The following is a 25,965-nucleotide window of genomic DNA, read 5'->3' on the forward strand; positions in this document are numbered from 1 at the left end:
AGATGTCTGGAGTCGGTTGCTAACGCATCATCACTTATCTGCAAAGGATGCTAATGGGTCCCTGGCCATGAAGTGGGGACTGTCATGGTCCAGGATGCCCAGCTGATGCCCAGCAGCATCAGCTAAAATTAGGCTTTATCTCAGCTGGAAAGATCTCCCTCTTTTGGGAAAAGATATTATGGGAGATAAAGGGATCTAGTTGTTGCCTTTTCATAACCCATTTCTGGCTAAGAATGACTTCACGGGATCTCAACCACAAGGAAAAGGGGAAGCACTCTACTATTTCAGGCATCTTGGAAAGAGCCCCTGCTTTGAACTCTGCCCTGCCCACTGCCACTGATCATGGCCAAAATTAGGGGCACACTGTCCTGGGACCCCACCACTGCTAAGAGTTGACACTCATTTAAAAATAAACAAAACTGGAGAAAAAGCCACTGGAGTTGGGTCTGCAGGTCAACAGAATACCCATAGGACAAACACAGTGTGAAAGGGTCCAAGACAGAAGCCCAGGAGAAATAAAGGGACACAGATCCTCATGCTGCCTTCAAAGAGTTAACAACCCACATGCAAATTCCCCCCAATAGAGCAGAGATTATCTAATAGCCACCTCTCCCCAAGGGCTGCTGAGTGGAATACTCAGTGCTATAAAAGGAGGAGGGAGCTAAGGAGGAGAGCAATTCTGTTGGTCAAAGAAACTTAAAGAAAACATAGGACTTGTGTTGGGTCCTTGAAGCCCAGAAAGAAGGCAAAGTAAGTCAGTCTCAGGACTAGTAATTGTAACTCAAATGACGTTTTCAGGTATCTGAGTCACAGATCTGAGTTGTATATATGAGGGGTAGAGCACACTAACTTACAGAAACTTGAGCTGGCTCACATAGCAAATTTTTATTAAACTATGAATTGATTTTAACTGGGAAAGATTTGTTTTTACAAAATGACTGAATCAATTCAGATGGAAAGAAACCAACATATTTTTCAAAAATGACTGATCCAAATGAAAGCAAAGGCATTTATTCATTCATTTTCTCATTCAACAAACACTGAGTGTCTGTTAGTGCCAGCCAGTGTTCTACGTATAACGTTCCTGCCTTTGGAGCTTACAGTTTGGTAGGGGAAAGCCAGACAGTAAAACAGATTGAATAAACAAGGAAATATCAGGAAGTAATAAGATGAAAGTAAAACCAAGTTATGTGCTTGAGCTACTAATTCAGATTGGGTGGTCAGGGAAGGATTTTCGGGAGAAGTGATTTTTAATAAGAAATGGAAATGACCAGAAGGAGCTGGAAAGGTAATGATAGGGCGTTGGGGTCATTCCAGGCAAAAAGGAACAAGACTGAAGGTAGAAGTAAGCTTAATATGTTCAAAAAACCAAAAGGAAACGAGGGCTGGAAAGTGATGGGCAAGGGGAGGGTGGTACAAAATTAGTTAGGAAAGCCAGGCAGGGCCACATCATGGAGGCCTCATAGGCCAGGGTTAGGGGCTTGGGCTTTATTCTATGTGTGACGAGAAGCCATCAGTGATTTCCGGTGCTGTGTGGAGTGAGCAGTGGTGGCAGGGAGACCACATCAGGGGCCAGAAGCCTGGTGGGGATGGCCATGGCTTGGACTGGGCATGCATGCCAGCTGACCCAAATCTTGACTTTTCCATTGCCCATTGGAAAGCATCAACAAGCTGTACTTGTGTGTGGTTGAAAAACAAAAACAAATTCTCCCAAATAAGATTCAATCAAACCATATAGGGATGCTTTTTTCCAACAGGCCATCCTAGAGTTCAGTTAGAGTCTCAGACAAAAGCACAGACCAGACACCGCTGTTGAGGTGTCCGTGAATCTGTAGGAGCCTAGGAATTTGGTGAGAAGATGGGTTTGAACTAACTGGACTGGGTCTTGGACAGCTGATGTGGAAAGGAGGTTGGCTGCCGTGGTAAAGAGCAGGGGATACCGCTGCATCGCCATCTTCCTAAAGTAGCAATGGTCTGTCCCTCTGGTGTAAGATGATTTCACGGAGACTCGGTTTGATCTCGAAAGGCGTCATAGAGAGTAAGTTTGGAGAACACGAGATGGGACTTGAATATGAATCTCCTCTGGTACCTTCTGAGCTTTTCAGCATATCATTCACTGGTTCTTCTTGGCTGGGCAGAAGAAAGGATCAGATTTCGTCACTCACTGTGCGCACAGAGTATTATATAACGTTCTACAAGGTACATGGAAACTTTAAAAAGCCTATTATTATCATTTGCCAGATGCCAGCTGTGTTTATAGAACTTGATTTTCTTGGTTACTGGTCTCCATTTTGTAAATTAGTTCAAACCAATAAATCAAACTCCATTTCATCCTACGAGAGAGCTTCAGACTAGGCTAGCAAGCCCTGTGTGGGAACTCTTTATAAAAGAATAAGAGAGTCAAGGTTGTGTTCTTAATGCCCATTTTATATGCATGACTTGAGTTGAGCCCTTATGCATAATTCATGCAGTCATTTACAGGCTTTTACACGAGTCCTTCCTTTAAGAGTTAACTAACAGAGGACAATATCAGCCATGGCAACCAGGATGTTATGTAAATCTCTGTACCAACAGAAGAGGGGGTGGGTTGAGAGGAGGAAAGGGGGGTACACATGCCTCCTGATGTTACTCATCATTTATTAATGTATTTAACTGAAAAGAATTCTGCAGGGTAAATATGTGTTTGTACATTACCTCTGGGTGTGAGGGCACTGTTTAACCCTGTGAGCAACCATTTGAATAAATGGAAAATAACTGATTTCACTCATTTCATTTCCTCTCCTTCCAAGGAACAGCATCATGAGAAGGTGAACAAAGTCTTGGATTTGATATCAGGTGACACAACATTCTTGTGCCTATAGCCCATTATACTAATCAAGTTACTTAACTCCTTTGAGTCTCAGTTCCTTGTATATACAATATAAATAAAAATACTTGTTCCCATTTATTTACCTCATACAGGGTGAGAGGGGACTACACAAGGGTATAAATAGGAAGAGGAAGGAATTATTGGGGGTCATCTGGAAGACAAGTGACCAGATGTCAGTAGTAGATTTTCCCAGAGTCATTGGGATGATACAGAGCCAAGCCAAAGCAAAGGTCTAGCGAAGTCTTTCTACGACAAAGGTCCTGACATAACTGCTGTTCACTGAATTGCTGGAGGGAACCAAAGTGGGACCCTCTATCTTGCTGAATGGGACTTTGAGATTTTCATTTCCAAAAGCTGATCCAAAAGCAGTGATAGGGTCTGACCCATGAGTATTTAAAATATTTACCCTTTACCTGACGAGCAGATGTTTCCTTCAAGTGCAGGTATAACGCAAGACTAAGTCAAGAAGCAAGTTAGGCGCTCTCTGTCTCTGTGTGTGTGTGTGTGTGTGTGTGTGTGTGTGTGTGTGTGTGTCTCCTAGGCTTTCAGTACTGAGACCAGGCCAGGGCTCCTGTCCAGGAGAATCTTCCAGACGGACTGAGTGAAGCCATCACAGTTCTTTCTGGATTTCATACACAGTCCTGGGGTAGCTTCTAACTAATGGGTGATGACTCCTAGACTAACAGAATTCCTGTAGAAAGACAGCAGTCACATTTCCCTGTGAACAACTGGCTTTTGACCTTATTTCCAACACCTGAGAACTGAAGACACCTTCTCGTATATCCCCAGTACTTACTCTTCAATATTTCCTATTTTTAAATTATGGTGTAACTGCATTCTTATCCCCCATTACAGAGGATTTGTGGATTGTTCTGATTCAGCTGTGGAGTAGACAGTACTGTGTTTCTGTTCCAAAATAACCTGTTATTTTTTATTACAAAATAATATATGCTTATTATATACATTTCAGAAATCAAAGAAACATCTGAATGAAGAATTAAAAATTCACTGTCAATATTTGATGTCTTAGGAATTTTTTTTCTGTACGTATGTGAATATACCTGTAATTACAACATTAAGAAACATGGTCTATTTTCCCATAGGAAAGTTCATAATTGGGGTTGTCTTCTGTCTGGATTTCATCATTTCATACATCACAGGGGCCACAAAACATAGCAACAACTATAAACTTCTATAACTACTTAAAATTATAAAATGAATAACGGGTAATGAATAAATGGGTAATGTTCATAATTCCTACCATAGATAGCATCCCAAATTACAACGAATGCACAGAGGATTCCGAGCCACTGAGCACCACTGCTAATTTCTCAAGAGGTGAGCATTCTTGGAACCAAAGAGTTCCCTTCCCAACCTTCCAGGAAGAGGAGTCTCCAGGATCACCAGGACAATGGATTCTTCACAGCTTTGCTGTATTCCCAGCAAAGGTGATGCCCATAGCCCCAGTCTCTAAGTATGACCAGTTATTGGGCTGATGTCACTGGGGTCTTTGCCTTTACTCTCTGGAAACTAGAGGCCAGTTCATCCCATAATCCTTTATATCCCTAAACCATAGTCCAAAAGGCAAGCCTCTCTCAGTTTCTGGTATCTCGCATATTCTTAATTCTGTATTCCTTAGAATATCTTTCTCCATCTCCTGCCATTATGATGTTTTCTTCTAAGAAAACTTCTGATCATTCCCTCTGGAATCCTCACTCCATGTAAAGAAACTTCCAACGCCTCCTATTTCTGGTAATATCGTAGGTTATTTGGAACAACTTCCTGCTGGAAACAACTAAAAACAGCTGAGTTCATCTGCACTCTCTCAACACCTCCATTTCCATTTCCAAAGGATATTGAAACAGCTCGCTTCACTTCAAATGTCAGTGTTTATTAACACCAGAGCAGGGAAGATGCACTTCTGAACTGTCAGAGATTAAATAGTTGAGACAGACATAAAAGCTTTTTTATTTTTCCATAAAAGCTTTTTATGTTGATGTCCTTACATATCATTTATTGACAATCCAATCCTGTTTAACGCTTTCCCATCTCATTTCAGGGTTTGTCAAGAGCCTGCGGGGACATTTTTCACAAGCCATTTTGGACCAATTCCTTGGCAAGCAAATGAAATCTCTTTGGAGGGTGGCAGGCCAATGGTGGGCACATCAGGAGAATCAGACTGTGATTCTCTGTTTGGTGCCAAGAGGGCCCATGCTCCCCTTTACACTTGGTTCAGATGGCTCCCCTCTTTGTGTGTGAGTGCGGTTTGATCATTGCCTCCCCCTCTGAGCCCCTCCTGCTCACTCATTTTTCCTACTTGCAGTTTGCGTGAATGATGGGCAGAACTTAGGACTGGGATGGAACTCTGTAACAAGCAGGCAAGACAGACATGCTCCTTGGTCGATGGGAGCATGCAATCAAAACCAGACATCACCATATGGTAAGTGGAAGACCTACAGATAGAATACTAAAACCCCACACAAATATGAAAGCAGTATATACACGGCACAGCCAGTCCAGGGTCAAGTACGTCTGAGCATAAAGAGAGATCCGGAGCTGGGAGAAATACCAGGTGTGTGTACCTGCATTCAGAGAGCACTTGGGCCCCATTAACATACCTACACTGAACGTCTAGTATAGAAATCGTCGAGACATCATTCTCATATCTGATACAAGATTTCTTCACCTTTAATGAGAGCGCATACAGCACAGCAGTTAAAGCCCAGGCTTTGGATCCAAAAGCCCAGGCTCTGGACCCAAACATATCCAGGCTCAGATTCTACTTCCCTGAACTATACTTTTCTCAAGCCCAATGGGAAAAATAACAATACCTCCCTTCCTAAGATAACTGTATAAATTAAATGAAAATATGCACATAAAGTGCTGAATATAATGCCTAGCACATCCAGAGAACTTAAAAATTATAAGCAATTGTCATCATATATTAGCTTATAGGTGAATTTCTTTTTTTGGCTACTTGAGATAAACAGTTAGAGATTGAATCAGTTTCCTTGAATCTCCAGCAATACCAGCAAACATATTGATGACATTAATTCCAACACTGTGATTATAATATGTTTATTTTAAAGGTGAGTTTCATGAGTTTTTAAAAATTCCGCCTATCATTGTCTTTATTTTTCTTTATTTTTTTTGTCCTGTTAAGGATCCTTTTTTTTTTTTTTTTTTTTGGTAATTCTATATATTTGAAAGTCCTTGTAGAAATGATCATAGTCTTATTCATTTCTTCAGTTTAACATTTCTGAAGTAGCTAGCACATAATAGTGTTTCTTTAGAACAGTAACTTGTCATGTGTTGAAATTATACCTTAAAAGCATAAACTTCTGGGCTTCCCTGGTGGCGCAGTGGTTGAGAGTCTGCCTGCCAATGCAGGGAACGCGGGTTCGAGCCCTGGTCTGGGAAGATCCCACATGCCGCGGAGCAACTGGGCCCGTGAGCCACAATTACTGAGCCTGCGCGTCTGGAGCCTGTGCTCCGCAACAAGAGAGGCCGCGACGGTGAGAGGCCCGCGCACCGCGATGAAGAGTGGCCCCCACTTGCCACAACTGGAGAAAGCCCTCGCACAGAAACGGAGACCCAACACAGCCATAAATAAATAAATAAATAAAGATGTTCTATTTCACTGTCTTTATTAAAAAAAAAAAGCATAAACTTCTATAAAATATTAGAGCCCATTTTAGGTGAAGTCATTTTCTTCTTTCAGTAATTCTGTGTGTGCAAAGATTTAACACCAGAGGCAGTAAAATTCATAGTCTGAAAGGGCTGTCAATCTTCAGGTAGCCTGAAGGACATGGCACATTGATAGTGCTTAATAATAATGTATCTTATCATTAACACTGACTTCTTCTTTGCTTTTAGAGTGTTTTAGAAAATCTTCAATGTATGTGCCACCTTGTGGGGTTAGTTGTACCAAGAACTTGAATATGGAAGCCACAGATGTTCACAGCGTCATCACTGAGGTCTTTGCACACCAAGTGGATCTCAGTAGATTCCAGGATTGGTTAATTCAGTGCTAGATCACCAAGGACTCAGATTCTATCTTTCCATTCTGCTATCTATTTCCAGTGTGTCACCTTTATCCTCAGGCTGTCTGCCTTTCTCATAACTTCCCATCCAGGCCTAAGAGTGTCCAAAGGGAGAAGAGGTGTCTGGCTTACGCATCCTTTTTTAAACTCTTTTCTATGAAAGAAAAGGATTTAGCTTTCTTCTCCCCACCATATAATGCCCCTTCCTAGTCCCCCATCCTCTCATCAGAGTCATATCACAACTTTGATTAGAGAGATAGTCAGTGTTTACATTCTGATGACTATTTGGACTTTATTCAAACTGAGTCAGAAGTTGTACTATGATTTATATTCCCTTTCCTCTACAACTTTGTGTAGCCCCTAGAATTAATAATTACCTATTTTTATTTGCTTATTTTTCAACGTACTTCCTAGCAATTTGACTGCAAATTCTCCATTAATCCTCTAAATTCCTCTCAAGATGTTTGGAGACATTGGGTATCTATCAAATCATATTCCTGAGGAGTTTTCTTTTGGAGACTTCTGACTTGTTCTGATCTGGGCTGGCTGCCATTTGGGGGTCTTTCTTTAACATCAGCCTAGATGTTCTCTTTCCCTGTCTCTTCTTTCAGCAGTTTTCTTTCTTGGTTTACTCCTTAGTTTTTTGTGGTGCACACCCTCCAGTCACCTCCCTAAAAAGGAGTGGATCAGAGGTAAATTTATGAGATCTTGACAATGTCTCTGTCTTATCTTCATTTGATTGATAGTTTGGTGGGTATAAAATTGCAGGCTGGAAATCATTTTGCTTCTGATATTTTTGAGGACGTTTCTCTACTTTCTTTTAGTTTCCAGTTTTGCTGTTGAAAAATCCAGAACTATTCTGATTCATGACTCTCTTTTGCATAGGCTGTTTTCTTTGCCCTCTAGAAACTTGTAAGATCTTATCTGTGTCCCCTGTGCTGTGAAATGTCTTGAGACTATGCATTGACTTGAGTCTATTTTCATCTATGTTGATGGCCACTCAGTCAGCTATATTTCCTTTAGTTCTAGGAAATTTTGTTGAACCATTTCCTTGATGATTTCTTTGTCTCCATTTTTTTCCAGTTCCACCTGATGAATCTTTTTCTTAATTGCCAATGTAGTGAGCAAAAAAACATAAATTTTAAAAGGCTCAATTTTCATTTCTGTGGTTCCTAGTGATGTAGCCTATCTTTTCATACTACCTTTACTATCTTTATTTCCTAGGTTAATTATCTCCTGTATCCTTTGTCCATTGCATTCCCTTCCTTTCTAGCAGGTCTATATTTAGAATTGAGGGAAAAAAACCTAGCCTATGTTTAAGTAAAAGATTCTTCAACCATTATAAAAGTAAAACAAGAAGAAACAAAGGAAGAAAAGAGCTTAGGTAGTCCCACCCCAAAGACAGCCAGCCACAGTGGATATTTTGGTGTTTTCTTCCATTCTCCTTTTCTTTTCTTTCTATGCATATGATTTTGGACTGTGTTGTTACCTGACAAAGTTGTGATCACCTTACTTGTACAGTTGTGTGCCCTACAATCCTATCTTTATTTTGAAACCTCTAAAGAAGGTACTTTGGAAGGTGTGAGTCATTCAGTCCTTTTAAAATTTTTTTATCAAGGCGTTTTCTCCTATAAAATCCTAATTTTCACTCTGCCCACACAGCACTTGCTCTGAAATCAAGGCAGGGAAAAGGCTGCACCTCTGGGGACATATGTAACTGGAAAATCTTAAAATAGTTCTGTGAGGAAAGGGAGTGAGTTTAAGATAAAAGTTGTGAATCTCTAAGTTTCCAAGCTCAGGAATTCCCCACTCTAGGAACAGCTTCCTGATTGCTCTTTCTTTCCCACACGAACTGCGCCCAGACCCTCTCACTCTCCCCATCTAAGACCCAGGTCCTTGCCTCACCTCTCCTCCCTCACTGCCGTTCTAGATCCCGGTGGTCCAGGTATCTTCCTGACTCACTCCCTCACTTCCTTGAAGTCTCAGTGCCCAGCCACACATCCTCACCCACTCCTGGTCCACACTCCCAATTCCCTCCACCCTGCACAATCATTTCTTTTGTTCCTCATTACACACATTATTGTGATTATTCCTTATGCTGTGTCCCCTCCTCACCCCACTCTCACATTTAGGGATCTTAGTTATTGTTCACTGATGTATCCAAGAATAACTAGGACAGTGCCTGGTACACAGTATGTGTCAAAAAGTATAAGTTTTGCTGAGAGAATAAATGATTGCTCAAACTAGCACCCTAGATGCTTTTACCACCCTGGTTTTCTCCCAGCTTCATTGTGTCGATTTCCAAACTTGAATTTACCCAACACCCATTTTCTCAGCCTCTGATGCTGTGGCTTCTGCTATTTTCAGGCTGCTGAGAGTTGCTGGAGAAAATCACAGATGTCTGCCAAGCGGATCCACCACAAAAATCATATTGCTGAACCTCATATGTGCCTTTAATCGTGCCTAACAATCTTTGTATGTATCTCACGGTGCCTCCCTAGCAAATTCCACGCTGTGATGTTCTAAAACATCTTTCCTTTTCGAATTTGCAAAGAGTCAGACTTGTGGCCCAACCATAGCCAATGTTCAGACCTGAGCAATTGTTTTCGTTTTTGTAATAGGTTCTTTCCAGCTCTTATTTTTTCTCTACTCTTGTTGGCCTCTTTCCCTCACCTACTTCTAACCTAGGCAATCTTGCTGAATTTTAAATCTACTCACAAGCTGCCTTAGGTCATTTTGTTTTAACAGAGAGGGTTATAAGTTTGTTGTTGCTGATTTTTTTTAATGTTCTTAGGTGATTTTAAAGCTCTTTGTAGCTTAATTTTGATGCCCATGTCATATTCTAATATATGATAATGTACTTGCCTTTACTAGTGTTGGACATACACATATTATTCCATTTATTTTATCATAAAAACCTAGGCATTGGGGCTTCCCTGGTGGTGCAGTGGTTGAGAACCTGCCTGCCAATGCAGGGGACACGGGTTCGAGCCCTGGCCTGGGAAGATCCCACATGCCGCGGAGCGGCTAGGCCCGTGAGCCACAACTACTGAGCCTGCGCGTCTGGAGCCTGTGCTCTGCAACAAGAGAGGCCGCAACAGTGAGGCCCGCGCACCGCGATGAAGAGTGGCCCCCGCTTGCCACAACTAGAGAAAGCCTTCGCACAGAAACGAAGACCCAACACAGCCCAAAATAAATAAATAAATTAATTAATTAATTAAAAAAAAAAACCTAGGCACATAAATCTTTATTTTGCACTTCTGCAAATTCCTTATTGTAGATTCCTAGATTTATTGGAGTCAAAAGGTATAAGCATTTTAAGACTCATGATAAATGTTGCCAAATTTCTTTTCAGAAAAATGGTACTGATTTATGTTCCTACCCGTCACAGTGATCATTTCATTATACCCTCACCAGTACTAGCATTCTCGTTTTATCATTTTTTTCCAACTGGATAGACAAAGAATGTTTCATTTTTTTTTTTTTTTTAATTTTATTTATTTATTTATTTATGGCTGTGTTGGGCCTTCATTTCTGTGCGAGAGCTTTCTCCAGCTGTGGTAAGTTGGGGCCACTCCTCATCGCGGTGCGCGGGCCTCCCACTATCGCGGCCTCTCCCGTTGCGGAACACAGGCTCCAGACGCGCAGGCCCAGCAATTGTGGCTCATGGGCCCAGCCGCTCCGCGGCACGTGGGATCCTCCCAGACCAGGGCTCGAACCTGTGTCCCCCGCACCGGCAGGCAGACCCCCAACCACTGCACCACCAGGGAAGCCCCGAATGTTTCATTTTAACTGCATCTCTTTGGACATTTGTGAATATGACATTTTTCACATATTCATTAACTATATGTACTTTTCTTTTTGTGAATTGTCTATTAAATATTTTCCCCCATTCATCTGTTGAGGTATTCCTGTTCTTGGTCATTTTATCTGTTTAGTTGAGAAATTTATGGCAGTAATTTTGTGTAATGTTTACTAGAAATAATTTTCCAGCTTCATAATTGTCGCTTATTCTTTTTGTTTTTTTCTTTTGCTTCTTTATATGTACACACTGTTTTTAAATCTTGTTAGAGCTATGTATCTTTGCCTTTGGGATCTTTGCATTTGTTTGTAACCTTGGAGAGTCTTCTCTGATCCAGAAATTTGATATTGTCTTCCAGTTTTTATTTTTAATAGTTTAACATTTATAAAAGTTATTCTTCATATACTGACATGCATTATGATATAAATTTTTTCCCCAAGTAGCCAACCACTTGGTCCAGTTTTGGAGTTTTAACTGGACCAACAAATAATATCCTTTCCCCTTCATGAGTTAGAAACCAATTGAGAGATAAAGGGAATGCAGGCCGATGTTGTCTCCTTTATTTCTGGGTAAACCTGATTAGAATATGTAATTTAAGATTAAACAGCCAAAATAGTCTGTTAATACACCTCACCCCTGGATTAAGCTGCCTGGGCCACCCAAACCCAGGCCCTGCTAGACCACAGTGAATCCCCAAAGGGCAGGAGCAGGAACTTCCTCAATAAGGGGCCACAGAGCAGAGGGCAGAACAGTACTCAGCTTCTCTGCAGCCCAGCAGATCCAAGAGAGGAGGGGTCTGAGCCACTCACACTCTATTTCTTCTTCTAAACTCATCAGTGAGGTGCTTCCCTCCTCCTACCCTAGGGAATAGAAAGTGAGGACTTGGGAGAGAAGTGGGATGTGGGACTCTAGTTGAAGACCCGTGCACAGAAACACACACTTAGCAACACTTTCCCTCCAATCCTTCCTCCCACCCCCACCAATAAATATCTAGGACCATTCATTGGAGAATCCCCCACTTCCGTCCTGTGCTGTGTACCATCTTTATCATCATCATATATATTCTATGGGCTATTACTGGCCTATCTATTCTGTTTCCCTAAACTATACTAGCAGTAGAAACAAACTGAAAACATTATTGTTCCTTTCCGTTGTCTTTTACTTTCTGGGAAAACTAATCCCTCTCCGCCATCCACATTGTTTTTTTTTCTCAAAATGTATTAGTTGCCCATGCGCCACAACTACTGAGCCCAAGCGCCTAGAGCCCGTGCTCCGCAACAAGAGAAGCCACCGCAATGAGAAGCCTGCGCATTGCAACGAAGAGTAGTCCCCGCTTGCTGCAACTAGAGAAAAGCCCGCACACAGCAACGAAGACTCAATGCAGCCAAACATAAATAAATAAAATGAACAAATTTATTTTTTTAAAAATGTATTAGTTACTTTTGCTGGTTGTCCTCTAGCTGCACTATAGAATGATTTTGTCACATTCCAAAAATAACTCTATTGGGATTTTGATTGGAGTTATAGTATAACTATAAATTAATTTGGTAGGAAATTGACATCTTTATAATATTCAGTTCTCCCATCCAAGAACACGGTATGGTTCTATTTATTGAAGTCTTCTTTTATACTTTGCAGTAAAATCTTGTCATTTATTCATATAAATCTCTCATATTTCTTGTTAAGTTATTCCTAGGTATTTCATCTCTTTCGTTGCTATTGGGAGTGCAATCTTTTTTTCTGTTATGTTTCCTCACTCATTATAGTTAGTAAATAGAAAATCCGGTAATTTTCAAATATTTATCTTAACATATATGCATGTATCTTTCATATATTAAGTCATTCTTCTCACTCTTTTATTCATGTCAATACTTTCTTCCTTTGGCTTTCCAGACCGGAGCTTTCCAGTTGGTGCGCTGCGTGCAGTCTGCTGCTGTGCCGAGAGGGGGACTCGGGTGCTCTGTAAGATACTGACTGCCCAGCAGTCAGGGAGGGTCTGGTGCGGCCACTTGTAACTCGTCACCTACATTCAAGAAGCTCCTTGGAGGCTCGAGAGAGAACCCTAAGCAGAGGAGCTCTGATTGTGTGAGATCGCTATTAGCAATGAGCAGAACCGGCCACATCCCGCACACCTTGCTTTGTGGCAACCTGTTAAAACAGCCCAAGGGTGCCCTCCAGCCAGGATGCCCCCTCAGTGCCAGCTGCAGAGCACATCTCTGCCTTGTGGCCCTAGGACCATGGAGCTGCTGGAGGGGTTTGGGTACCAGGTGCCCAGATCACAGCCCAAGGGGGCTCAGGGCAGGCACTTCACCAGGTGGCAGCTTGGAATCTTGGTCCTGACACAGGAGATGCTGCCACGTATTTGTGCTGATGGATTCTTTTAGTGACATTCAAGCTACTTGCAAAGTGACTGCTCTAATAACACCTGTCTTTTCCTCACATTAGAGCTTCGTCACTACTTTGAAGTACATGATATGAAAAAGCTATATTGTTTTGAAAAATCTATTTGCATCATCACAACAAATTTCAATATCACATTTGTCTATAAAGCAGAAACTAACACACCATTGTAAAGCAATTATACTCCAATAAAGATGTTAAAAAAAAAAAAAGAATGAAAGAACTGTTTGAATTTCCTGGCAACTATTATAAATTTTAAAAATTAAATTAAATATTTTAAATTAGCAATTTATATGAACAAAGTTTCTCGTTCGTGTTGACTAGCAAGAGATGATCATTAAAAAGTCAACACCAAGAAATGCTGATGGCCCCTTATATAATCTTATATTAATCTCATATTAAAGATTTAGGCATATAATCTTATATTAAAGTTATGTCCAGAGAAGTAAGCCTAAGTATCTAGGTAAATAATCTGAGAATATTTTACATGGAAGTTTTATATAAGTTCAATATTGAATATCTTTTATAATACATTATGGTTTATTTTTATTATCATAATTATATAATATAAAAACACACTGAAATTTTTTCACCAAGCCACAGAAAATTGCCTCCAAATCCCCTATGGCTTACTCCAATATATCTTATAGATACTATCATTTTCTTCAAGGGCCATGTGTGGAAAGGGCTGAGAATCTGTTTTAGAACAGTAAACATATCATCTGCAAACCATGATAATCATGCACTTTCTTTTGTAATAGACTTGTTATCTCTGCTTTAAGCCATTGCAACAACAAACACATCCACACAAAAAAAGAAAAAACACACAAAAAAAGCAACTGTGGGTTTGATCCAATCACTTCCTGTGCCATCAGGCATCCCATTTTTCTCCTGAACCATTAATCGCTTCCTCTCCTGGGCACCTTCCCTTCAGCTTAGAAAAACAGGATCAAATTCTCCATCTTGAAAAAGGAAGGAATATTCCAACAGCTTTGCATTCTCAAGCAAGTATTTTAGCTCTCTCCTTCTTTTCATCACCAAACTTTGTCAAAAAATGCTTATGCTGACTTCTCCTCCTCCCTCTGCCCTCATTTACTCCTCAGTTCACAATAGTCTGGCTCCTGCTCTGGCCATGCTACCAAAATCATCTCGGATGATCATCTCCTTTGTGCAAAACCCTATGGTCTCTTTTCAGTCCTCATCATCCTTGGCTTCTTTGCTGACCACTCTCTTTCCCCATTTTAAAAAGCTATCATTTATTCATCACTTCTTGTGATTCAGGAATTGTGCTAAGTGCTTTATTTAGATTACTGAATTCAATCTTCACGATAGCCTTATTTTAGATAGGCCTTACTCTACCCATTTTACAGATGAGGAAACTGAGACTCAGAAACATAAGCAAAATTCCCCTAGGTCTCACAGTAAGTAAGGGGCAGTATTGGGCATTCATATGTCCAAAATCTTTTCAATCCCTTGTTGTCTTCTATGACATTTTGTTTGCCTTGTTCTTTATTCTTATCCTGTATCTCTGTGGCTCGTTTCCAAAGTTAGGGAAATTTTCGGGAATTCCCTGGTGGTCCAGTGGTTCGGACTCCAAGCTCCCACTGCTGAGGGCCCAGCTTCAATCCCTGGTCGGGGAGCTAAAATCCCACAAGCCACGTGGTGCGGCCAAAAAAAAAAAAAAAAAAAAAAAAATTAGGGAAATTTTCACTCATTATTCTTTCAAATACTTTTTCTGAAGTTTCCTCCTTCTACTCTCTTTCTGGGACTCTAATGACATGAATGTTAGATCTTTTGGTATGCTCCCACAGGAGAGAGAGGGGCTATGCTCTTCCTACCCTCATCAAATCTTTTTTTTTCCTCTGTTGTTCAGATTGGATAATTTTCATTGATTTGTCTTCGAATGTACTGACTTTTTCTTCTGTTATATCCATTCTGCTATTCAGTCCATCTGGGAAACTTTTTATTTTGGTTATTGTATCTTTTTAGTTCAACATTGTATCTGGTTCTTTTTATATCTTCTATTTCTTTGCTGAGACTTTCTATCTTTCCATTCATTTCAAGACTGCTTACCTTTACTTCTTGGAGCATTTCTATAATAGCTACTTAAAAGTGATAATTCCAAAATCTGTTGGCTGCTGTCACTTATCTTGTCTCCTGTGAGTTGACATTTCCCTGGTTCTTTGTATGATGAGTAATTTTGGATTGCACCTTTGATATTCTGATTGTTGTGTAATGAGACTCAGGTTCTTGTTTATATCCTATGGAGAATTTTGATATTTCTGTCTTAGCAGGCAATTGATCTGGTTGGGTTCAGGTCACAAGTTCTGACCCGCCTTCTATGGGTTGCAGTTCTAATGACAGTTCGGTTTTCCGAGTCTTTGCAGGCTACTGGGATCTGTGCCCTGTATGTGCCATCCAGTGACCAGTGTGGGACCAGCACGGTGGCCTGTCCCATAGTCCAGTTCTCATAGTCTTTGGCAATCTATTTAGAGCCATGCCTATACATGTACAGGCCAAGGGTGAGCCCAGGGATTCATAAACAACTTGATGAGGTTGATTTCCTGAACTCTTCTCTCTCCATGATCATCTTATCTTTTCAGTTCCCTGGGGCTTCCCTTTTCAGTCTGGGTGTTTAGCTACCTGATTCTGCTGTCCACTTCCTACAACATGGAGTGTACATTCCCAGACATGGACTATGCACTCGATATGGTAGGGTCAATTAAGTGCCACGTCCACCCCTGGACCAGTAACAGTCAGCAGGGGGGTCTCCTCGAGCTGATAGCTTACACCAATTAGGATACTCCTAAGGGACTGAGGATGATTGACATTTGACAGAACTGGGCTCTGTGAAGAACAGAGACATGGCCGTTGGGTAGACAACCAGTAGTGTTTAGCCAGTGCTTCTTTCCTCCTTTTCTTCCCTAAACCACTAAATGTCAGCACCACCCTCCCAATCACTCAAGCTTAAAACCTCAGAGTTTTCTTCCCCTCTGTGCTTCTCCTCCCCATCCTCACCCCTGTAAACATCTAGGTAGATGCTCAGCCTAAACATGCCTCCTCATCAAGGCCTCTCTCTTTGATCCTCTCTGTCTAGCCACATTTTAATTTTAATTTAAAAAAATTTTTGGCAGTACCCTGTGGCATGTGGGATTTTAGTTCCCCGACCAGGGATCAAACCCACACCCCCTGCATTGGAAGCACAGAGTCTCAACCACTGGACCACCAGAGAAGTCCCCTAGCCACGTTTTAAAGCTCTCCTTTCCTGCTTCAGATTTCCCTTCTCTGTGGTTAGCTTCTAAAAGCAGAGGGGAACTGATCATCAAACTCCCCTGGCCTACAGAAGAAAGTCCTCAGCGCTGTGATCAAGGCCTCCCCGCATCTGCCCTAACTTCTATGCCTAGGGTCACACGACACCCCTCTACCCCTAACACTCCACCAGCTACATTTGACTAAAAGTCAGTCCTTAAACATACCCTGCATTTTGTGCCTTTTGTTCCAGCTGTGTCCTCCTAAAAGACCCTTCTACACAGTCACAGGATTCAAGGCTCAGCTAAGACACCATGAAGACTGAGACCACACAGTGTTAGCACTCATCTCCCTTTGCCCCGAGGCCTTGTGGACATCTCTACTGTAGCTCTTGATCACAATGCCTTGAGTTGCACTGTTGTCTCCTTCACTAGAGCATGAGCTACTTAAGACGTGAGACCCATTCTCGTTCTCTTTTGTAGCCTCTGCAGTTCCTGGCCCAGTACCTCAGACACAGTAGATACTGAAGACATGGTTGTTTCATTAGATTCAGTTAAATGGACTTGACTCTATAGCGTCTGGTATAACATTCCTGGGATCAAAGCAATCTAGAAAAATAATTTTCTCCTTCTAATAGGCTTCTGTGGGTGTTTTATTCAGAAAGGCATTTAACAGAAATTATTCTCTCCCCAACGTAGGCTGGGTGCTCACCTCTATGCTGCTATAGCTCCCTGTACCCCTCATTTTATATCATTCATCATTTTTCAATTACTTGATTAGTATCTGTTCCCCCACCTCACGCTTTCATATCATTCTTTGAAGGCAGGGACTGATCTTTCTTTTTCTCCACTGTATGTCTGACACCTACCACAGTTTCAGGTTTGCAGAAAGCACTCACAGTTATTCTTTGAATGGAGCTGAGTAAATAAGAGCTACTGAGAAGAGATAAACGGAGGTTTATTGCATTGCAAACTGCAGTGATCAGAAATAAATTCAGACGTCTAGAGTCAACTGACCAACAGAAAAAAGAAAACACCATATATAGTCTACATTTATCAAGACAACCTTTGCCTTTTCCTTCTCCCATTCTCTTTCTCCCTCTTTCTTAACTTCTCCAATTCTTTCATTCTCCTTTATTCTCCCTCCTTGTTTGTACATGGGGATGGGGCAGCCAGTTGTCCCCTCATTTCCATTCTCATCTTCTTACACGTGAATAGAGTTTTTAGCTTGTCATAAGGCCACCTAAGTAAAGTTGACATTTCTTAGCCCCATTTGTGGCTTGGTGTAGCCATTTGACTAAGTTCTGGCCAGTGGGATGTAAGTAGAATGAGGTATGCAACTTTGGGATCACACCCCTGAGAGAAAGCAGTGAGCTCTCCCCTTCCATCTCTCTCCTTCCCAACAGCTGAAATGCAGATGTGCTGGCTGGAGCCAGAACAGTCATGTTGGTCCACAAAGTAGAAGCTGCATGTTAAGTGTGGCAAGAGGATCAAAGAAGCCGGATCCCTAACTCCACGTAGCCACCAGACCCACCCTGGCTGCTTCTACTCACATTGTTAGGAAAGTGATCTAGAGAAATGCCTATTTTATTAAACTTTGTCTCTAAAATAACACCAATACTTACCTCCTTAGTAATATAATGCATGGCCATTTTTATGGCCATTTTTCCCAATAGAAAGAAAAAAAAAAAAAGATAAAGGTACCTTTGAAAAATTCTACTCCCATAGACCAAAACTCTTGGCTATACACTATGTGACAATACTTCTATCATCTGGAACCTACCTCCAGAAGAGAATGATATGGGCTGTCGGTGCACAATATCTCATTTCCAAAGGATAATATGCTACCACAAAGGAATGAATTCAAGCAAAAGACATTTTGCAAAAATTTTATGTCTTGCTCTGTGTCTTGAAAAATTATGGATACTTGCTACTTTGGGATATTTCTATTAAAAAATAAAGTTGACCTTTCAGTGTCTAAATGAGAAAGGAAATGTTATAATTGGATGTCTACTGAGAATCATCTTGGTTATAAGAAAGGGGTTAGACTATATCCATTTGGACTTTCGGGACAAAAGAAAAACATTACTGATTATTTTTTAATGTTACCTTGAGTAGATAGCAAAAGGGATTCTATTGAAAAAGCCCTTTGAATTATGTTTGTCTCTCAGAGTTCTGAATCTTTCATTCACTTCTCAATAAAAATAGTTAACTACTTAATTTATGGTCTGGCAAAGCGAGGGAAATTATTGGCCCAGAATCCCCCTAAAACACCTAGAGTAAGTACTGAAATGTGTGCATTTTATTAATTTAGCCACTGAGAGCTTTGATTACTTACTCATATTTATGCAACTTTTCAAATTTACTGATGACAATAACTTCATATTTTGTTTTGTTTTTTCTTTAAAGTAGTCTCTTAGCATTCTTAGATTTAACCTCATGGTTTCTAATATCCATGAAAAACTTGGGAAGTATATAGTATGATATTACATAATTGCTGCAGTTCACAATGGAAATTATATCCTAGAATGATCTATATGACAGCTCACAACGGTCTGGGAATGTTCAGGATCTCACCTCTCAGCATTATGACTGTCCTCTCTCTTCAGCAGGAAGCTTGCCTGGTTCAATAGACTTTGTTCATCAAGAAATCTGATGAAGGTTTCCTTCTATAGAGTCTAGGGTTTGTGGTTCCTGAAGGACAAAGAGAAGAGACTATTTTCTTTCAAAGCCCTTTTGTTAGTCCTTATTGATAATAGGGCGAATCGAGTGTTAGTTACTGGTCCCTCTTCCTTACAAATCATTCCCTTGTTGAAGGGACAGAGCAAATATTACTGGTAGGTGTGCAGTTTGGAAGGAAGACTATCACTCAAGAGATCTCAAATGAGTAAGGCCCTTCACAGTGGCTTCCGAGCGTTCATTGCTCTGTTCAAGAACCTAGCACAGGGTCATGTACACAGCAGGTATTCAACAAATATCTGCTGAATGAATAAACAAATAGATTCAGTGCATAATGCAACAAAACGTAAGAAATACTTCCTGCCTTCAAAGAGTTTACCAGTCATACATACACATTACTTAAATTAAAAGAAACCAATTTCCTAAGAAGCAAAGGATGAGTACAGATTTTAAGTACTGTAGCTTTTCTGGAAGGTTATTCTCTAGGGCATAGAATGAAAAAGTTGAAAGTGAGATGGGCCGTAAGAGAAGAGAAGGCAGAGAGGGAGAAATTCCAGAGAAAAAGAAGGACAGGCATGAATGTGTAAGGTACAGCCAAAGACACCAGGCAGATGAAATGGCCGAAGAAGAAGGGAGTGGTTGAGAATGAGGTTAGGGCAAGAAGTGGGGCTGTGTGTGGAAGGCTCGAGACGGCTGGCTGAGAGCTTGGAGTCCGCCACGGGTCACAGGGAGCTACTGTGGTTCGCGCCACTGGAGGAGACAGACAGGAGGGGGCAGGAAGACCAATTAGGGGGCAACTGCTATCTGGTCCACATGACCAGGAAAGAGTCTAAATTAGGGCAGTGGCGGGGCAATGGAGAAAAGGAATGACAACATCGAGAAGGACAGCGAACGTCCGCTGTGGGAGCCAGGAGGTAAACCTGCAATACCTCTTCCTGGAATTTCAGCTGGTGAGTCAGTCACCCGTGGGCTGCTTTGACACAGGGTAGACTAGAATCAGCTCTAGAGTAGAAAAAAACGTTTTATAGAACAGCTCTATTAGCTTCGTTTACACTTTTTTCAGAAATACACAAGGTCATTTATTTTAAAAAATACACAAAGTATACAGAAACAATAAAAAGAACCCCAAATCCCACTCCCACCCACCAAGATTACTGCTATTATTTTAGTGAATACCTTTCCTCACATTCTTCTATGCACAGATACATACAAAGTATGAAAGAATCTTATTAAGATGCGATCATTCCATATATGCTGTACCTGAATCAATTTTCCTTACCCCCTAACATGTTGTAAACATTTTTCCATGTTGATCAATATTGATTTACATATAACAATGTCAGTTTGTTTGCCTATATCACAATGTTCCACTAATGGATATTTAGATTCTCACTCTGTGTGTTACTGTAAACAATCCTGCGATTAACCTTATTATGTATATTATTTTTCAACTGTATGATTACCTCCTTAATGCAAATCTAAGAAGTTGGATTGGCTAGGTCAAAGGTATGTATCATTTTATGTTTTGATACATATTCCCAAACCATATGGGATACAAAACCCTCCAGAAAAGTACGTTCATTTATTTATTTACTCAATAACTATTTTTTGAGCACCTACTATGTACCAAACATTGTTCTATATGCTGGGAATACAATAGTGAATAAAATGGACAAAGTCCCTGCCCTCATGGAGTATACATTCTAATGCAGGACAATAAGCAGTAAACAAACAATTAAACATATAATATATTGTCAAATAGTGGTAAGTGCTAGGAAAGCAAAATAAAACTGAGTAGGGGGCTGGAGAGTCCCAGGGGGCAGGGGGAGGGAAGAGAGTGTGTTACATAAGATGGCAGGGAAGGGACTATGAGGGAGAGACATGTGATCCGACGTGTGAATGACCATGGGAACAGTGGTGCAGAGAAGGAGCAGGAAGGGCAAAACATCTGACGTGGGAACATGCCTGGCGTGTTTCATGGCCAAAAAGCCAGTGTCTCTGGAGCAACTCGAACAAGAGGGAGAGTTGTGGGAGATGCCGGTGGAGAGGTGGTCAGGTCAGACCAGAGAATTAGGGATGAGCACTTGTAGAGGTGTTCTAACTCATTATGATATTGGCCGAAGGAATCTGAGATTCTAGTCTGAGACTTTTAAAAGGAGAAGGAGAAAGATGGAACTGGTCTGCTTTAGTTGTGTCTTACCACTTCTCAGTCTTCTATTCATTAGACACTGCTTAGTGGACGTCTGCACTCCTTCTCCCTCACCACTGCCCACCCAACCCCGCTTTCCCACTTATAAACAGCATCTTTCCCACTTATAAACAGATCCGGCAAGGAGGGAACACAGGTAGGACTTCGTACCTGGGAGGTGATTTAAGTTTCCCTTATGTTCATTATTCAGGTCTTACCTCACAATACCTCCCAACTTCAATCAGATTTGAAAACTTTTGCCAGCCTCTTAACTACGCTGAGAGATTCTCTGCTCCCCTGATTGGAGACCCTCTGTCACCCTAACAAAAACTCAGGCAGCCTCGTGGGCTTATCATGGCTGACTTATACTAACTTTCCCAAGCCCTCCTAACACAGAATTTCTAACATGGAAGGTGGTCTATAAATATTTGCTGGATAAACAAAAGAATGTATTCACAATTTTTCTCTGAAGGCGTCTTTACTTTGTAGGAGCTCTGTTCTACTACTTTGATTAGCGTCAATTTCAGAGGATATATTCTGACCATGTTCTCCATGTTTTGATGCACTTTGATTGCAGCTCCCTGAGCCCTGCCTTTGGGTGTCTCCTTACCATCTGTTGGGAAGGTCCAGGGGATTTAAATGTGCCCAAGGAGAGCACTTATAGACAGCGCTTAGGGCAAGCCTCGAGTAAACGCAGGGCTTCACTCTGCTCCAAGATATCTGCCTGTGATGATGATTTCTTCTACAGTGATATTCTAGAAATTGCACAGCAAAAAAAGGACTAAGAGCAAAACAAATTTTTTTAATTAAAAGCAAAAGGTGATTTGCTGACAATGGAAATTGCAATGTTGGTTAATTTATTGTTCTTCAGTTTAAACAAAATTAATAATAGCGTTTTCTTCTGGCTATAAAAGTACTTCATACTCATTCTAGATAAAAATTTTAAATATCAAAAAGCATAAAGGAGAAAATAAAAATTACTCATAATCCATTATCCACAGATAGGCATTGTTGACATTTTGCTGGATCTCCTTCCATTTTAAACATCATTATTATCATACTATACATCTATGGTTTTATATCTCTCTTTTTCACCTGACAGCAAATTCTGAACATTTTCCCCAAAATATGTTTTTTAATATTATTACTAAAAGATGCACAATGTTCCAACTATGCCTTTGTCATAATTTATATTATGTGCCTATTATAATTAGTAGAGACCATTAGTTTTCAACCTATATTATAAACTCTTATAAATAATGTTGCAGTGGACATTCTTGTACATAATCATTGTCTAAATCTCTGAACAATGCCCTAAACTAGACCCTCAGAAGTGTAATTATTTGGTCAAAATATATGGTATTTTTAAAAGGCTTCTGATAAGTATTTCAAAACTGCTTTCCAAAAAGTTCATATTAACTTACACTCCCCTCCCACTAATCTCAAGCATCCCCCTCATGCCACTGTATTTTAATAGAGTAGCAAAGATACGCTGGGTTCAAATCCCAGCTCTACTGTCTTAGGAAAGTTATTTAACCTCACTAAAGCTCAGTTTCCCTGTAAATCGGGGATAGTAACAGCATCTAGCTCATAGGGTTGTTGTGAGGATTAAATTAAACAATATAAAATTGCCTAGTACGGTCCCTAGAACATACCATGTAGTCAATATTAGCAACTATTACCAGTAACCAGTAAAATCACCCTTCCCCAGATCATTCCAGAGTAATATTTGGGTACAAAATCCCCTAAACACAGTCAGAAAAAGTACCAAGCTTCCCTGTTTAACAAGACTGTTTAAGTAGCTGAAGTCACTCAATTATTGTATCCATACACAAAGCCTCAGCATTCTAAAAATACTAGCCTATTTGGCTTCCACCTGGAAGCAAAGAGGGTCTTCTGAAAGGTGTTTTCGGCCCTTTATATGTTATTTTAACAATGGTATGTTTTTCTTTATTATTTAAAGGGAAACATTTAAGGGCCAGTGGCTCAAATTTGGATTTTTTTTTCCAGCGAAAGAAGGAATCAGCATAAACAGCCTTGTAATTCATCATCATAAACAGATCTCATAAGCATCAATCCACTACATTTTGGCCAGAGCCTCTCAAAAGAGATCACTGTTTTTTTAAAAAAAAAGTCCCTGAGCAACTTAACAAAGAAAAAGTTATTCCAATTAATGTGAAAGGTCTGCTGGAACTTTGCTTAGAATTCAGTGAGTTTTTTGTTTGCCTATTCCCAGAATTTTTGGTTGAGATGATCCCAAGATATATAAAATCACTTGTAAAAAGTTGTTTATTAGATAGGTGCCCTAAAATTGTTGCATGAAATTGGTTTAGCTCTATTTAAATCCAAAATAGATCAATTTCACATGCTTTATGAGAATATATTTGCTTAACCTTTTTATAGAGCTAAATATTTACTGGGTGTGGGAACATTAATTCTCAGCTTCTGGAGAGAAACCACTCAACATTGTTCTGTGTCCATTGTCTAAAAGGATATTACTACCAGTGGAATAAATATACAGAATGTACTCTAAGGTCTTTGGAGTTCCTTGACATTGGGTAAACTTATGTCACTGGTTAGGAGAGAAACACTGGGGCATTTCATGCTGCGAAAACAACAGAGGAAATGAAATTGTAGGATATCAGAAAAGGCCCTGGCTGCTACTTTCACCTGGAGTTTCTTCTCTGGAAATCTACTACACAAAAAGCTTTGGTCTGACACCAAAGATCGCATTTGAGAACAGAAAACTGATTCAACTCTTCCCTTTCTGAAGTACAAATATGCCCAGTGCTTTCCTGTCCTATTTTCCTTCTCCTTACTCTGAGATCAGTGTCATCAGACCCTGTAAATTTCCCATGCAGTGGGTCCCAAATAAACAGAGGTATACGATAACAAACAGTTGGGTTTAGACATCTTCCTGTTCAACTGCTTTGGCCAGAAAAGATGGGTAATTCCTCCTGTGAGATAGATTAGAGAAAAATTCTAACTTAGAGTTGTCCAGAACCTGAATGAGAAAAAGGTACCCTTTCCTCCCTGCTGCAGTGGGTATCCCTTAGCTTGACAAGCAAAGCACAGGATAAATTTTGCCCTAAACTATCTCTTTGGGCTGCACAATCGTACTGTGTATCCCTAAGTTTCATTTTCATAAATGCAATATGTGTTGCTGAATTCTTAACGGTAACACAAGAAAAGCAACAAGACAAATGATAAAATATAACTTCAGACCTCAGCTTTACACTGGAAATCAAAATGTTTTATTGTGAATCTGCATGTGCCCAGCTCTGTGAAAGGCTTGCAGGGGATACAAATGGAAAAGAAAAATCCAGTGAGTTCCTGAAGGATGCTATGGTATAAAGGTCTCTCTGTATATTTGTTATTGCTTGTTATAGATCTGGGGGAAGGGAGAGAGAAAGAGTATCATACTACATTCTCAATAATAACACCTTGTTTAATGTCCTATGCTTCTGTTAAGAGTGACCTCAAGAATCATACCACATGGATTCAAATCCCAGCACTGTTACTTGCTAGCTATATGACTTTCAGTGACTGACTGAGATGCCCTGTTCCTCAGTTTCCTCATCTACAAAAATGGGGATGATAATAGTAATGACTTATGTTATAAGTCATTACTATTATTCTGTGTCCGTTACAGTTCTTCTAGTACCAAGGACAGTATATTATTTTTAAAAAGGAGAACACCATCAGTTGTCATAATCACTCTGGATTTAAACTTCAACTTTGGAACTCTGAGCAGACCCTGTATTTAAAATGGTTATTTGGTTTCTATTTCTAGCCATGGCAGGTAGCTTGTAGCAAGAAAATCCTCCCATGAGAACACCTAGAAGAGTTACATTAAAAAAATTTTTTAATCTCTGAAAACATTGAAGAGCCACCAAAGCAGCCAGGGCTTGAAGAGTCAAGATCCTTGAAAGAAGGCAAACTCACTGAGATAAGCCTGACATTCTACAATCCCTACTGAGTCATCTGCTGACTCATATTTATAATGGATAGAGGACAGAGAAGCTGAGCAGAAAGTGGCTGTTAAAAAGCAGAAAATGCGAGCAGAAGTTTTGGCAGATTCACTGGAGAGACAAATATGGAAGATCAGGGCCACCAAAGGAACCAGGACTTGAGATGCCAAGATTTTGGAGGGAAAGAAAGTGCAGAGAACTGATTTAAATAGAATTATCTGCTTTGGGACTTCCCTGGTGGCACAGTGGTTAAGAATCTACCTGCCAATGCAGGGGACACAGGTTTGAGCCCTGGTCCGGGAAGATCCCACATGCCGCGAAGCAACTAAGCCTGTGCGTCTCAACTATTGAGCCTGCGCTCTAGAGCCCACGAGCCACAACTACTGAGCCCACGTGCCTAGAGCCCATGCTCTGCAACAAGAGAAGCCACCGCAATGAGAAGCCCGTGCACCGCAATGAAGAGCAGCCCCTGCTCGCCACAACTAGAGACAGCCTGTGCACAGCGAAGACCCAACTCAGCCAAAAATAAATAAATAAATTTTTAAAAAACATTAAAAAATAACAAGTAAATAGAATTATCTGTTTTTGACTCTACATATTTGCCAGTTAGTAAGCAGAACAGGCTAAGAGTTAGAGAGGCAGAACAAAAAGTGGCTGTTAAGAGACTGAGAAACTAAACAGAGCTAATGACAGTACCACAGTGCTGGATAAATAAACATTAGCATTCAGAGCCTACCAAAGCAGAGTGGCCATGGTAAACACATT

At 40.5% G+C, this 25,965-nt stretch overlaps 1 long non-coding RNA gene across 1 annotated transcript in view; it reads right to left on the reverse strand.

Annotated features, from left to right (window-relative positions):
* Nucleotides 1-920: 920 nt before the first annotated feature.
* Nucleotides 921-25,965, reverse strand: part of LOC130708110 (uncharacterized) — a 35,776-nt gene continuing 10,731 nt past the window's right edge. Inside the window, exons 2-3 of the long non-coding RNA XR_009008166.1 lie at nucleotides 18,940-19,056; nucleotides 921-2,130 (exon numbers count right to left, since the gene is read on the reverse strand). This is a non-coding gene — a long non-coding RNA (uncharacterized LOC130708110). The remainder of the gene's footprint in view (nucleotides 2,131-18,939; nucleotides 19,057-25,965) is intronic.

This window comes from Balaenoptera acutorostrata, chromosome 4, assembly GCF_949987535.1.
Source record: "Balaenoptera acutorostrata chromosome 4, mBalAcu1.1, whole genome shotgun sequence".
Lineage (NCBI taxonomy): Eukaryota > Metazoa > Chordata > Mammalia > Artiodactyla > Balaenopteridae > Balaenoptera > Balaenoptera acutorostrata.